We start from the raw sequence: 12203 nt of genomic DNA, 5'->3' as shown, positions 1-12203 counted from the left end.
AACGCTTACTTTACTGGACTAACTAACCCACTGATCACGGGCTGGATTTTTCCGTGGGATTAATTTCCCCGGCTCCAGTCCCAAATGTGCACCTGCTGATAGCGAGGCTGACGGCACAATGCCCAGGGAGATAATGTCTGAGCTCTCCATCCTATTAAAGTTGCCAGATGGGCGTCAGGATCGGGCAGTGGACTGACAGCCCTGGCGTCTTGGTGGCCCCACGGGGAGGGGGCGGTGCTGCTGAGGCAGGTCAGAAACCATGAGGGCACCTCAACACAGCATGACACAGATCAATCCGGAAGCCGGTTCGGACATTTGGGGGGGGGGGTAGGTGATATGGGGAGGGGCGGCGGAAAATCTGACCCATTGTCTGTCGTCCCTGACACGAAACATTGTTCCCATCCCACCGAATCCATCCACTCCCGCCAATCGTCCGAGGCTGAAACACACCGGGCGCGATTCTCCGAGGCCGCGCCGGTTGGGAGAATCGTCGGCCGCGCCATTATATCGAGCGACGCCGTCCCGCCAATCTCCCAACCGGCAAGAACGGCCCCGTCGAGTTCTGCGCCGCGCCAGACGGAGAATCGCGATTCTCCAGTACCCCCGCTATTCTCCAGCCCGGATGGGCCGAGCGGCCGCTCCGACACGACAGGTTCCCACCGGCCACACCTGGTCGCTGCCGGCGGGAACTGTGCGGGAGCGCTGAGGGGGGGTGGCCAGTGGGGGGGGGGGGGGGGTGGGTTTCCTTCACCGGTGGGGGCCTCCGATGGGGTCTGGCCCGCGATCGGGGCCCACCGATGGGCGGGCCGGCCTCTCTAAAGACCTCCTTTCCTCCGCCGCCCGCAAGATCCATCCGCCATCTTCTTGCGGGGCAGCCTCGAGGAGGACGGCAACCGTCACATGCGCCGGTGACTTCATTTACGCGACGCCGGCCACGTCGTTTACGCGGCACCGCTTTTTACATGGCGCCAAGGCCCAGCACGCGTAAAATACGCGACCCCGGGGGCGGGGGAATAGGGGGCTGGGAGTGGGCTCCGATGCCGGAATGAAACACTCCGGTTTTCACTCTGGCGTCGGGACTTTGTCTCCCTTTGGGAGAATCGCACCCACTGTTCGCGATGTTACATTTGGGCCAGAGGTGGGCTGCTTACCCCACTATCCGCACAATGATGGACTATTTCCACCTCCATAAGATCACCCAACTGTGAACCTGCGTTGGCTGCTGAAACCCTCACCCATACAGTTATTTCATAGAATCATAGGATTTACAGTGCAGGAGGCCATTCGGCCCATTGAGTCTGCACCGGCTCTTGGAAAGAGCACCCTATCCCCATAACCCAGTAACCCCACCCAACACTAAGGGCAATTTTGGACACTAAGGGCAATTTATCATGGCCAATCCACCTAACCGGCACATCTTTGGACCGTGGGAGGAAACCGGAGCACCCGGAGGAAACCCACGCAGACACGGGGAGAATGTGCAGACTCCGCACAGACAGTGACCCAGCGGGGAATCGAACCTGGGATCCTGGAGCTGTGAAGCAACCATGCTAACCACTGTGCTACCGTGCACCCCCCTGATTATTCTGACACGCTCGGCTTGGTGCTCTGTTCTGCAGTTTTAAAACTGTTCCACGGGAGGTGGGCATCCCTGGGATGTTGCCCATCCCTAACTGTCCTCGAGAGGTTGGTGGTGAGCGGGCCTTTTTGAACGGCTGTAGGTACGCCCAAAGTGCTGTTATGGAGGGAGCTCCAGGGTAATGACCCACTGACAGTGAAGGAATGGCCAATATAGTCCAAAGTCAAGATGGTGGGTGGCTCGGAGAGGAACTTGCAGGTGGTGGTGTTCCCATGTGTCTGCTACCCTTGTCCAGAGGTGGTAGAGGTCTCTGTTCTGGAAGGTGCTGTTGCAATGTGCCTTTGAAATGGAACACGCCACTGCAGCACGGTAGCATTGTGGATAGCACAATTGCTTCACAGCTCCAGGGTCCCAGGTTCGATTCCGGCTTGGGTCACTGTCTGTGCGGAGTCTGCACGTCCTCCCCGTGTCTGCGTGGGTTTCCTCCGGGTGCTCCGGTTTCCTCCCACAGTCCAAAGATGTGCAGGTTAGGTGGATTGGCCATGATAAATTGCCCTTAGTGTCCAAAAAATTGCCCTTAGTGTTAGGTGGGGTAACTGGGTTATGGGGATAGGGTGGAGGTGTTGACCTTGGGTAGGGTGCTCTTTCCAAGAGCCGGTGCAGACTCGATGGGCCGAATGGCCTCCTTCAGCACTGTAAATTCTATGATAATCTACGCCCTGTGAGTTGTGCTGGCAATGAACAGTTAAGGTGGGAAATGGGCTGCCTTGTCATGAATGGTATCGATGGGAGCGGCTCCAGTGTTGTTGGAGCCTCACTCATCCAGGCAAGTGGAGAGTATTCCATCACACTCCTGACTGGGCCTTGTAGGTGATGGACAGGCTTTGGGGAGTCTGGAGGTGAGTTACTCTCCACAGGATCCCCAGCTCTTGTAGTCACAATATTAGCCAGTCCAGTTCAGTTTCTGATCAATGGTGAATGTTGATTGTGGGGGATTCAGCGATGGTAATGCCATTGAATGTCAAGGGGCGATGGTTAGATTCTCTCTTTTAGGAGATGGTCATTGCCGGGCACTCGTGTGGCGCGACTGTAACTTGTCACTTGTCAGCCCGAGCCTGGATAGTGTCCAGGCCTTGCTAAATTTGGACAGGGACTGCTTCAGTATCTGGGGAGCTGCGAATGGTGCTGAACATTGTGCAGTCATCAGCAAACATCCCCACCTCTGACCTTCTGGTGGACGGAAGGACTCTGATGAGACAGCGGAAGGCGGCAATATTTAATATGTACAATGACTTAAGGTGGAAGCTTGCATTTTTTGAAAGACTGTACTTAAAATCACAAGGTAGATTCCGGAGTCTGCGCTTGGAAACAAAGCCCAAACATGAGGCTGAGCAGTGGAAGATACAACCCCCCCCCCCCCCCCAAAAACTGAACTGGCCAATGGTGCGGGCCAATCGTCTGTGGTCTGTTCTGTTTCTCCTGAAACCTGCCCAGTTGGATCTCTGCAGTTTGGCAGTCAGTCTGCTGAGAGTGCAAAGAAACTCCTGCTGGGAAGTTCAGTCCTGGGGGGGGGGGGGGGGGGGTATTCCAGTGACGCTCCATCTCTTAAAGGGACATGCCGAATGTTTGAAGCGTAACCTCCGCGCACACACACGCTTGTTTTATGTTTTCTCAACTGTGTGGCAAAATAAATTGTACTGGGTGTGCAGAGATCTAGAGAGGAGCGCCCTGACAACCAGCGTGAATGCAGCACTCACCTCTTACTGCCGAGACACTCTCAGCATTCCCCTCAATTCCACACCACGTTTCCTCTCATTTGGCGATTAATTACTGGAACCGTGTTCTCATTAGAATAGATAAGCATCTCGTAAAGGCAAGCATTTCAATTTTCTACCCGTTAGGGAGGGAATGTAGTGGCAACAGCTGCGATTGGTCTGAGTGACACACATTGTGTGTTCCGCCAGCAGTAAACACGCAGCAGCAGCTCCAACATGGCAACAGTTTCTGCAAAGAATCGGCCCATCAAAAACAGCAGAGAGACCCTTTTCGGTCCCATTCGTCGCAGTGTCTGCAATTCCACTGGATATGAAGGGGTGGGTTTTTTTTTTTGGGGGGGGGGGGTAATTGGCAGCGGAATGCACGGGGGGGGGGGGGGGGATTCCTGATTCCTGGACACATTGAGCATGGTTCAAATGTGTGTCAGTGTGAACTGTGGTGTCCAGCTGTTGCCGTCAGTGTCCAGCTGTTTTCTACAGTGTCCATCTGTGGCCTGCAGTGCCAAGCCATTGCCTTCAAAGTCCAGCTGTTTTTTTACAATGTCCAGCTGCCTGCCGAGTCCAGCTGTTTTCTACAGTGTCCAACCATTACCTGCCGCGTCCAGCTGTTTTCTACAGTGTCCAACCATTACCTGCCATGTCCAGCTGTTTTCTACAGTGTCCAAACATTACCCGTCATGTCCAGCTGTTTTCTACAGTGTCCAACCATTACCTGCCATGTCCAGCTGTTTTCTACAGTGTCCAACCATTACCTGCCGAGTCCAGCTGTTTTATACAGTGTCCAACCATTGCCTGCCGTGTCCAGCTGTTTTCTAGAGTCCAACCATTTCCTGCCATGTCCAGCTGTTTTATACAGTGTCCAAACATTACCCGTCATGTCCAGCTGTTTTCTACAGTGTCCAACCATTACCTGCCATGTCCAGCTGTTTTCTACAGTGTCCAAACATTACCCGTCATGTCCAGCTGTTTTCTACAGTGTCCAACCATTACCTGCCATGTCCAGCTGTTTTCTACAGTGTCCAACCATTACCTGCCGAGTCCAGCTGTTTTATACAGTGTCCAACCATTGCCTGCCGTGTCCAGCTGTTTTCCAGTGTCCAGCTGTTACCTGCCTTGTCCAGCTGTTTTTACAATGTCCAGCCATTGCCTGCAATGTCCAGCTGTTTTCTACAGTGTCCAGCCATTGCCTGCTGTGTCCAGCTGTTTTCTAGTGTCCAGCTGTTTTTATTAGTGTCCATCTGTAATGTTTGTCCTAACAGTTTGCTGTTTAACTGTTGTAATAGTTGCTCCAGGGGTGGACTTTACAGCACCCAACTCCCTACGCCCCCCCCCCCCCCGCGAAGCTGGGGGTGGGGGAGGCTTGTAAAAAAAACAATAAAGCAGGTGGTCCGCCCCAATGCCCTCCTGCCCATCGACGGTTTCTCCCCTGCCAACCTGCCCACTCGTTGGCCAATTGAATATCCCTTAAGTGGCCTGGTTGAACCCTTCTTTCTGCCTCCCTTGCCATGACGTGGGCAGCAGGGGAAGGTGGGGGATAGCTGACTGGCTGGGTGGGTTTCACTGTACAGGCTAAAGTTGCGAGGAAGTACAGTAGGGCGGGGTGTGGGGGTGGGGGGGGAGGGTTGGGGGGGGGGGGGGGGGGGGAGATGGTGGACCACCAATTTTTGTCAGGTCTCCATCTTCAGTTCTTGCAGTTCCCGAAGTGGCCACCACCGTATTCTAGCGCTGCAGAGCCTAAAGGGTTGCCAGCCAATCAGAATCACTCGAGGGCTGGACATTCCTGTCCCCGAGGGGCGGAAGTCCCACTTTTAAATCATTCAGGCCATCCTGGGCGTATTATCGCTGAGAGGAAACCAGATTTAAAGTTGTTATGGGGCTGGCAGACCTTTTGTCCAGGAGATGGGGAAGAGTGGGGGGGAGGGGGGAGAAATACGTCTCTACCCCCCCCCCCCCCCCCCATCTGTAAAATGTGCCCCTCAGGGTTGTTGTAATTATTACTCCTGAGTCAGGAGCCTGGGCCTGTCCTTTACCACAGACATCCTGCAGTCTCAATATTACAACTGCTCAGCCCTCAGCCCTTGTCCTTTCTCTGCGATACAGCCTCTCACTCTGTCACCCTCCCCTCACCCTTCACCCCGTCAGTGTAGCTCAACCCATTCTCTGAAGCATTCCTCTGTATCTCAATATGGAGGTTTCCCAGCCTTGAGGAGAAATCTGCACCTCTGTTACCTCGCGAAGGCACCCTCACTCTCGCAAGCTCTCCCCATATCACTCATACATTCTCTTTCTCTCTCTCGGTTTCTTTTTTGCTCGTTCACTCTGTCTGTCACACTCTCTGTTTCCCTCAGTCTAACTCGTCGCATCGATCTCTCTGATTGTCTGCACTTGTTTTTTTTACTTTTCTGCCTCTCTGTCATTTTCCTTCTCTCTGTCTCTCTTATCATAGAATCCCTACTGTGCAGAAGGAGGCCAGAAGGAGGTTAATTGGCAGCGGAATGCACGAGGAGACGGGGGGGGGGGATTCCTCATTCCTGGACACATTGGCTTTGAGCATGGTTCAAATGTGTGTCAGTGTGAACTGTGGTGTCCAGCTGTTGCCTTCAGTGTCCAGCTGTTTTCAACAGTATCCAGCTGTAACCTGCAGTTTCCATCTGCTCCCTTCAGTGTCCAGCTGTTTTCAACAGTGTCCAGCTGTAACCTGCAGTTTCCATTTGTTCCCTTCAGTGTCCAGCTGTTTTCTACAGTGTCCAGCTGTTTTCTACAGTGTCCATCTGTGGCCTGCAGTGTCCAGCCATTGCCTTCAAAGTCCAGCTGTTTTTTTACAATGTCCAGCTGCCTGCCGTGTCCAGCTGTTTTTTCCAGTGTCCAACCATTACCTGCCATGTCCAGCTATTTTCTACAGTGTCCAACCATTACCTGCCGTGTCCAGCTGTTTTCTAGTGTCCAGCCATTACCTGCAATGTCCAGCTGTTTTTACAGTTTCCAGCCATTACCTGCCGTGTCCAGCTGTTTTCTAGTGTCCAGCCATTACCTGCCGTGTCCAGCTGTTTTCTACAGTGTCCAGCCATTACCTACCTTGTCCAGCTGTTTTTACAGTGTCCAGACATTGCCTGCAGTGTCCAGCTGTTTTCTACAGTGTCCAGACATTTCTTGCCGTGTCCAGCTGTTTTCTACAGTGTCCAGCCATTGCCTGCCGTGTCCAGCTGTTTTCTACAGTGTCCAGCTGTTTTTTTTAGTGCCCACCTGTAATGTTTGTCTTAATAGTTTGCTGTTTAACTGGTGTAATAGTTGCTCCAGGGGTGGACTTTACAGCACCCAACTCCTGCACCCCCCCCCCCCCCCGCCCCCGTGAAGCTGGGGGTTGGGGGAGGCTTGTAAAAAAAAAAAACAATAAAGCAGGTGGTCCGCCCCAATGCCCTCCTGCCCATCGACGGTTTCTCCCCTGCCAACCTGCCCACTCATTGGCCAATTAAACAGCCCTTAAGTGGCCTGGTTGAACCCTTCTTTCTGCCTCCCTTGCCATGACGTGGGCAGCAGGGGAAGGTGGGGGAAAGCTGACTGGCTGGGTGGGTTTCACTGTACAGGCTAAAGTTGCGAGGAAGTACAGTAGGGCGGGGTGTGGGGGTGGGGGGGAGGGTTGGGGGGGGGGGGGGGGGAGATGGTGGACCACCAATTTTTGTCAGGTCTCCATCTTCAGTTCTTGCAGTTCCCGAAGTGGCCACCACCGTATTCTAGCGCTGCAGAGCCTAAAGGGTTGCCAGCCAATCAGAATCACTCGAGGGCTGGACATTCCTGTCCCCGAGGGGCGGAAGTCCCACTTTTAAATCATTCAGGCCATCCTGGGCGTATTATCGCTGAGAGGAAACCAGATTTAAAGTTGTTATGGGGCTGGCAGACCTTTTGTCCAGGAGATGGGGAAGAGTGGGGGGGGGAGGGGGGAGAAATACGTCTCTACCCCCCCCCCCCCCCCCCCCCCCCCCATCTGTAAAATGTGCCCCTCAGGGTTGTTGTAATTATTACTCCTGAGTCAGGAGCCTGGGCCTGTCCTTTACCACAGACATCCTGCAGTCTCAATATTACAACTGCTCAGCCCTCAGCCCTTGTCCTTTCTCTGCGTTACAGCCTCTCACTCTGTCACCCTCCCCTCACCCTTCACCCCGTCAGTGTAGCTCAACCCATTCTCTGAAGCATTCCTCTGTATCTCAATATGGAGGTTTCCCAGCCTTGAGGAGAAATCTGCACCTCTGTTACCTCGCGAAGGCACCCTCACTCTCGCAAGCTCTCCCCATATCACTCATACATTCTCTTTCTCTCTCTCGGTTTCTGTTTTGCTCGTTCACTCATGTACATGAGGCTAAACTATATACAGAGGAAGGTGTCAGGTGCAACTGAGCAACGAGGTTGTACCACAAACAAAACAAATGCAATCATCAAATATCGAAAGAGAACTCCTGGAACGACAAGAAAGAAACGCGTTGACATTATTGTACAACAATTCAGTGAGTGCAATGTGCAAACAGGCTCATAAGTCCACTCTATTAGGTGGGCGACAAATTTGGGGTTGACCGCCTCAAGGGTGTGGTCAGGATCCACCGGCTGAGGAATGGGCCTGGCCACGGGCGAGAGAGGAATAGGCAGAGTGGCAGGAAGCTCCACGAAGACGACATCAGGGACAACAGGAGGGCGTGGCACCGGTGCATGATCGCATAGCGAGCGCGGAAGCAGCCGAGCGCGGATGCAGCCGAAGAGCCCGCCGATTACGCCGGCGAATGGAGCCATCAGGCATGCGAACCAGGAACGAGCGGGGAGCCACGCGGCGGAGAACCTCGGTGGTTGCCGACCAGCCACCCTCCGGTAGGTGTATGCGGACGTTGTCTCCAGGCGCCAGGGCAGGAAGATCAGTTGCCCGAGCGTCATGTGCCACCTTCTGTTGAGCACGCTGCTGTCGTATCCTTTGCAGTACTGGAGCATGGTCGTGTTTAGGAACATGAATGGACGGCACAGTGGTCCTGAGGGTGTGACCCATCAACAGCTGGGCTGGCGAGAGGCCTGTGGACAGTGGGGCCGAGCGATAGGCCAGTGTATCGGAACACCCAGCACGACAGAAGTCAGATCCGGCATCAGCAGCCTTGCAGAGGAGCCGCTTCACGATATGGACGCCCTTTTCCGCCTTGCCATTGGACTGGGGATGCAAAGGGCTGGACGTCACGTGTGTGAAGCCGTATGAAGTGGCAAAAGTAGACCATTCTTGGCTCGCAAAGTAAAGCATGTTGTCAGACATGACGGTGAGCGGAATGCCATGACGAGCGAAGGTTTCTTTGCATGCTCTGATTACAGCTGATGATGTCATGTCGTGCAGGCGTATGACCTACAGATAATTGGAAAAATAGTCAATTATAATGACGTAGTCCCTGCCGAGCGCATGAAAGAGGTCCACACCTACCTTCGCCCAGGGGGACGTGACCAACTCATGGGGCTGAAGCGTCTCAGGGGGTTACGCCGGCTGAAACCTTTGGCAGGTGGGGCAGTTGAGCACCATGTTGGCGATGTCGTCGCTGATGCCCGGCCAGTATACAGCTTCTCGGGCCCTCCGCCTGCACTTTTCAACCCCGAGATGGCCTTCGTGCAATTGTTCGAGGACAAGCCGGTGCATGTTGTGTGGGATCACAATCCGGTCCAACTTTAGGAGGACACCATCAATGACGGCCAAGTCGTCCCGGACATTGTAGAACTGTGGACACTGCTCCTTAACCCACCCTTCCGTCATGTGGTGCATCACATGTTGGAGATGGGGGTCAGCCACAGTCTCACGGCGAATGTGGGCCAGACGTGCGTCAGTAGCCGGCAGATTGGCCGGTGTGAAGGCTACTTGTGCGTCGACCTGACAAACGAACCCCTCCGATTCGGGCGGTGTGCTCACTGCTCTGGACAGAGCATCCGCGATGATCAGGTCCTTTCCCGGGGTGTAGACAACTTGGAAGTCGTACCTCCGGAGCTTGAGCAGAATGCGCTGGAGGCGAGGGGTCATCTCGTTGAGGTCCTTCTGAATGATGCCGACTAGGGGACGATGGTCGGTCTCCACAGTGAACTGCGGAAGACCATACACATAGTCGTGGAATTTGTTGATGCAGGTCAACAAACCCAGGCACTCTTTCTCAATCTGCGCATAGCGCTGTTCTGTGGGGGTCATGGCCCGCGACGCATAGGCGACCGGGGCCCATGATGCAGTGTCGTCCCGTTGCAGGAGTACCGCCCCAATGCCGGACTGGCTGGCATCAGTCGAGATCTTTGTGTCCCGAGTAATGTCGAAGAACGCCAATACCGGGGCGGTGGTGAGCTTGATCTTGAGCTCCTCCCATTCCTTCTGGTGTGCGGGCATCCACTGGAACTCCGTAGTCTTCTTCACCAGGTGGCGAAGAGCCGTTGTGTGCGAGGCAAGGTTGGGAATAAACTTCCCCAGGAAGTTGACCATGCCTAGGAAGCGTAGCACTGCTTTCTTGTCTGCCGGCTGCGGCATGGCTGCGATAGCTGCCACTTTGGCGGCATCCGGACGCACCCCTGACCGGGATATGTGGTCCCCCAGAAACTTTAGCTCAGTTTGGCCAAAAGAGCACTTGGCTCGGTTGAGGCGCAGGCCCTGATCTCATATCTGTGCAAAGACACGCTGGAGACGACTGATGTGCTCCTGTGGTGTGGTGGACCAGATGATGACGTCGTCAACATAGACACGCACCCCTTCGATGCCCTCCATCATCTGTTCCATGATGCGATGGAACACCTCGGATGCCGAGATGATGCCAAATGGCATCCTATTGTAGCAGTATCTGCCAAATGGAGTGTTGAAAGCGCACAGCTTCCTGCTGGACTGATCCAGCTGAATCTGCCAAAAACCCTTTGAGGCATAAAGCTTGGTGAAAATTTTAGCCCGGGCCATTTCGCTCGTGATTTCTTCCCATTTGGGTATGGGGTAGTGTTCCCTCATGATGTTATTGTTCAGGTCTTTCGGGTCGATGCAGATCCGGAGCTCGCCGGAGGACTTTTTTATGCACACCATGGAGCTGACCCATGGCGTTGGCTCCGTGACCCGGGAAAGCACTCCTTGGTCCTGCAGGTCCTGCAGCTGCTGCTTGAGGCGGTCCTTGAGTGGTGCTGGGACTCTACGAGGAGTGTGAATGACCGGGGTGGCGTCCGGTTTGAGCCGTATTCTGTAAGTGTAGGGCAGTGTGCCCATGCCCTCAAAAACCTCCTGGTTGTGGGCGAGGAGCGAGTGGAGCTGTGCCCTAAAGTCTGCATCCGGGAAATCGGACGTGCCTTCTGGAGACAGAGTGTGTACCCACCGAACGAGGTGGAGGATCTTGCACGCCTGTGTGCCTAGCAGGGAGTCCTTCGAGGATCCAACTACCTCAAAAGACAGGGTGGCTGTGTATGAATTGTGTGCAACCTCGAGCTGGCAGGACCCCGTGGCCGGGATAACGTTCCCGTTGTATTCAACCAACTGACAGCGGGATGGCTGAATCGGTGGTTTGACCTTCAAGGTGTGGAAGGCTGACCATGCAATGAGATTGGCGGAGGCACCAGTGTCTAAGCGGAATGTGATTGGTGATCGGTTGACCGTTAGGGTGGCACACCATTAATCGCCCGGATTAATGCTGTGCACTGGCATCGGCTGGTGGGTCCGACTTGGGGACATCCGGTTCCTGTCTATTACCGCAACGCGGAAGGGTTCCCGGTCGTCGGTATCGCCGGTCTGCACGTCGTCAGGGTATGACTCGGTGTATGGGGGCTGAATGGCCCGCACATCCCTGCGAGGCTGGCAGAATTGCAGAGAGTTGGCAGGTTGAGTTGCTCGACAGCAGGCAGCGTAGTGGCCCATCCTGCCACAGCGGAGGCATTGTCGCGTTTTGGCTGGACATTGCCGCTTTAAGTGTGCGGATCCACAGTTGCCGCACGTCGTGACGTCATGGCGTTTGTTGCGCCACTGCGCATGCGCAGTGCGGTCCTGCATAGAGCGCGCCTGCGCATCACGTCCCTCTGCGTCAACGTCCCCTCTTTTGGCGCGTACAAGCGCGGGAGGCCGTGGAAAGCGCGCGAAATGGCCGTCCTCGTCCGGGCCGCGGGCCGGGAGGAACTCGATCGACTGGACCCGCTCGGCCTCGTAGGACCCCTGCCGTGCCGATTCGGCCGCCTGGATTTGGGAGTACCGGTTGGTCGCGTTTTCGTGGAGGACGCAGGCTTCGAATGTGGTTGCTCGGGTGAGACGCTTTATTTTGAGGAGCTGCTGGCGTAGGGTGTCCGAGGTGACCCCAAAAACTATCTGGTCCCGAATCATGGAGTCGGAGGTGGCCTCATAGCCGCAGGACTACGCGAGGATGCGGAGGTGTGTCAAATAAGATTGAAAAGGCTCATCCTTACCCTGCAGGCGCTGCTGGAAGAGGTACCTCTCGAAGCTCTCATTAACTTCCACGCTGAAGTGTTCCTCAAATTTTAGCAGGACTGTCTTGTAGTTCGTCTTGTCCTCGCCTTCCGCGAATGCCAGGGAGTTGTAGATGTGGATGTTGTGTTTCCCCGCCGTGGAGAGGAGGAGGGCAATCTTCCTGGTGTCCGATGCATTCTCCCTGTCTGTGGCTTCTAGGAAGAGCTGGAAGCGCTGTTTAAACAGCTTCCAGTTGACGCCAAGATTTCCAGCGATTCGGAGCGGCTGCGGCGGGCTGATGGTTTCCATGGAGCAGGATGGCGGGTTTCTGAAGAGGTGAAGGTAGGTCTCACAGTCGCTGGCGAGTTTCCAGTCCTGGTATCATGTCGTGTTGGGTGTTCCGATACACAAACGAACCAACACGGTTGTAGATGGT

The 12203-nt window shown here is 54.8% G+C and overlaps 1 protein-coding gene across 2 annotated transcripts in view; it reads left to right on the top strand.

Moving 5' to 3' along the window:
• LOC140404489 (nuclear receptor ROR-alpha A) overlaps positions 1-12203 on the top strand; it is a 1004264-nt gene that overhangs the window by 777055 nt on the left and 215006 nt on the right. The gene's annotated exons all lie outside the window — the stretch shown is intronic.

Source organism: Scyliorhinus torazame, chromosome 30, assembly GCF_047496885.1.
Source record: "Scyliorhinus torazame isolate Kashiwa2021f chromosome 30, sScyTor2.1, whole genome shotgun sequence".
In the NCBI taxonomy this organism is placed as follows: domain Eukaryota; kingdom Metazoa; phylum Chordata; class Chondrichthyes; order Carcharhiniformes; family Scyliorhinidae; genus Scyliorhinus; species Scyliorhinus torazame.
This window is presented reverse-complemented; position numbering and strand designations above follow the sequence as displayed.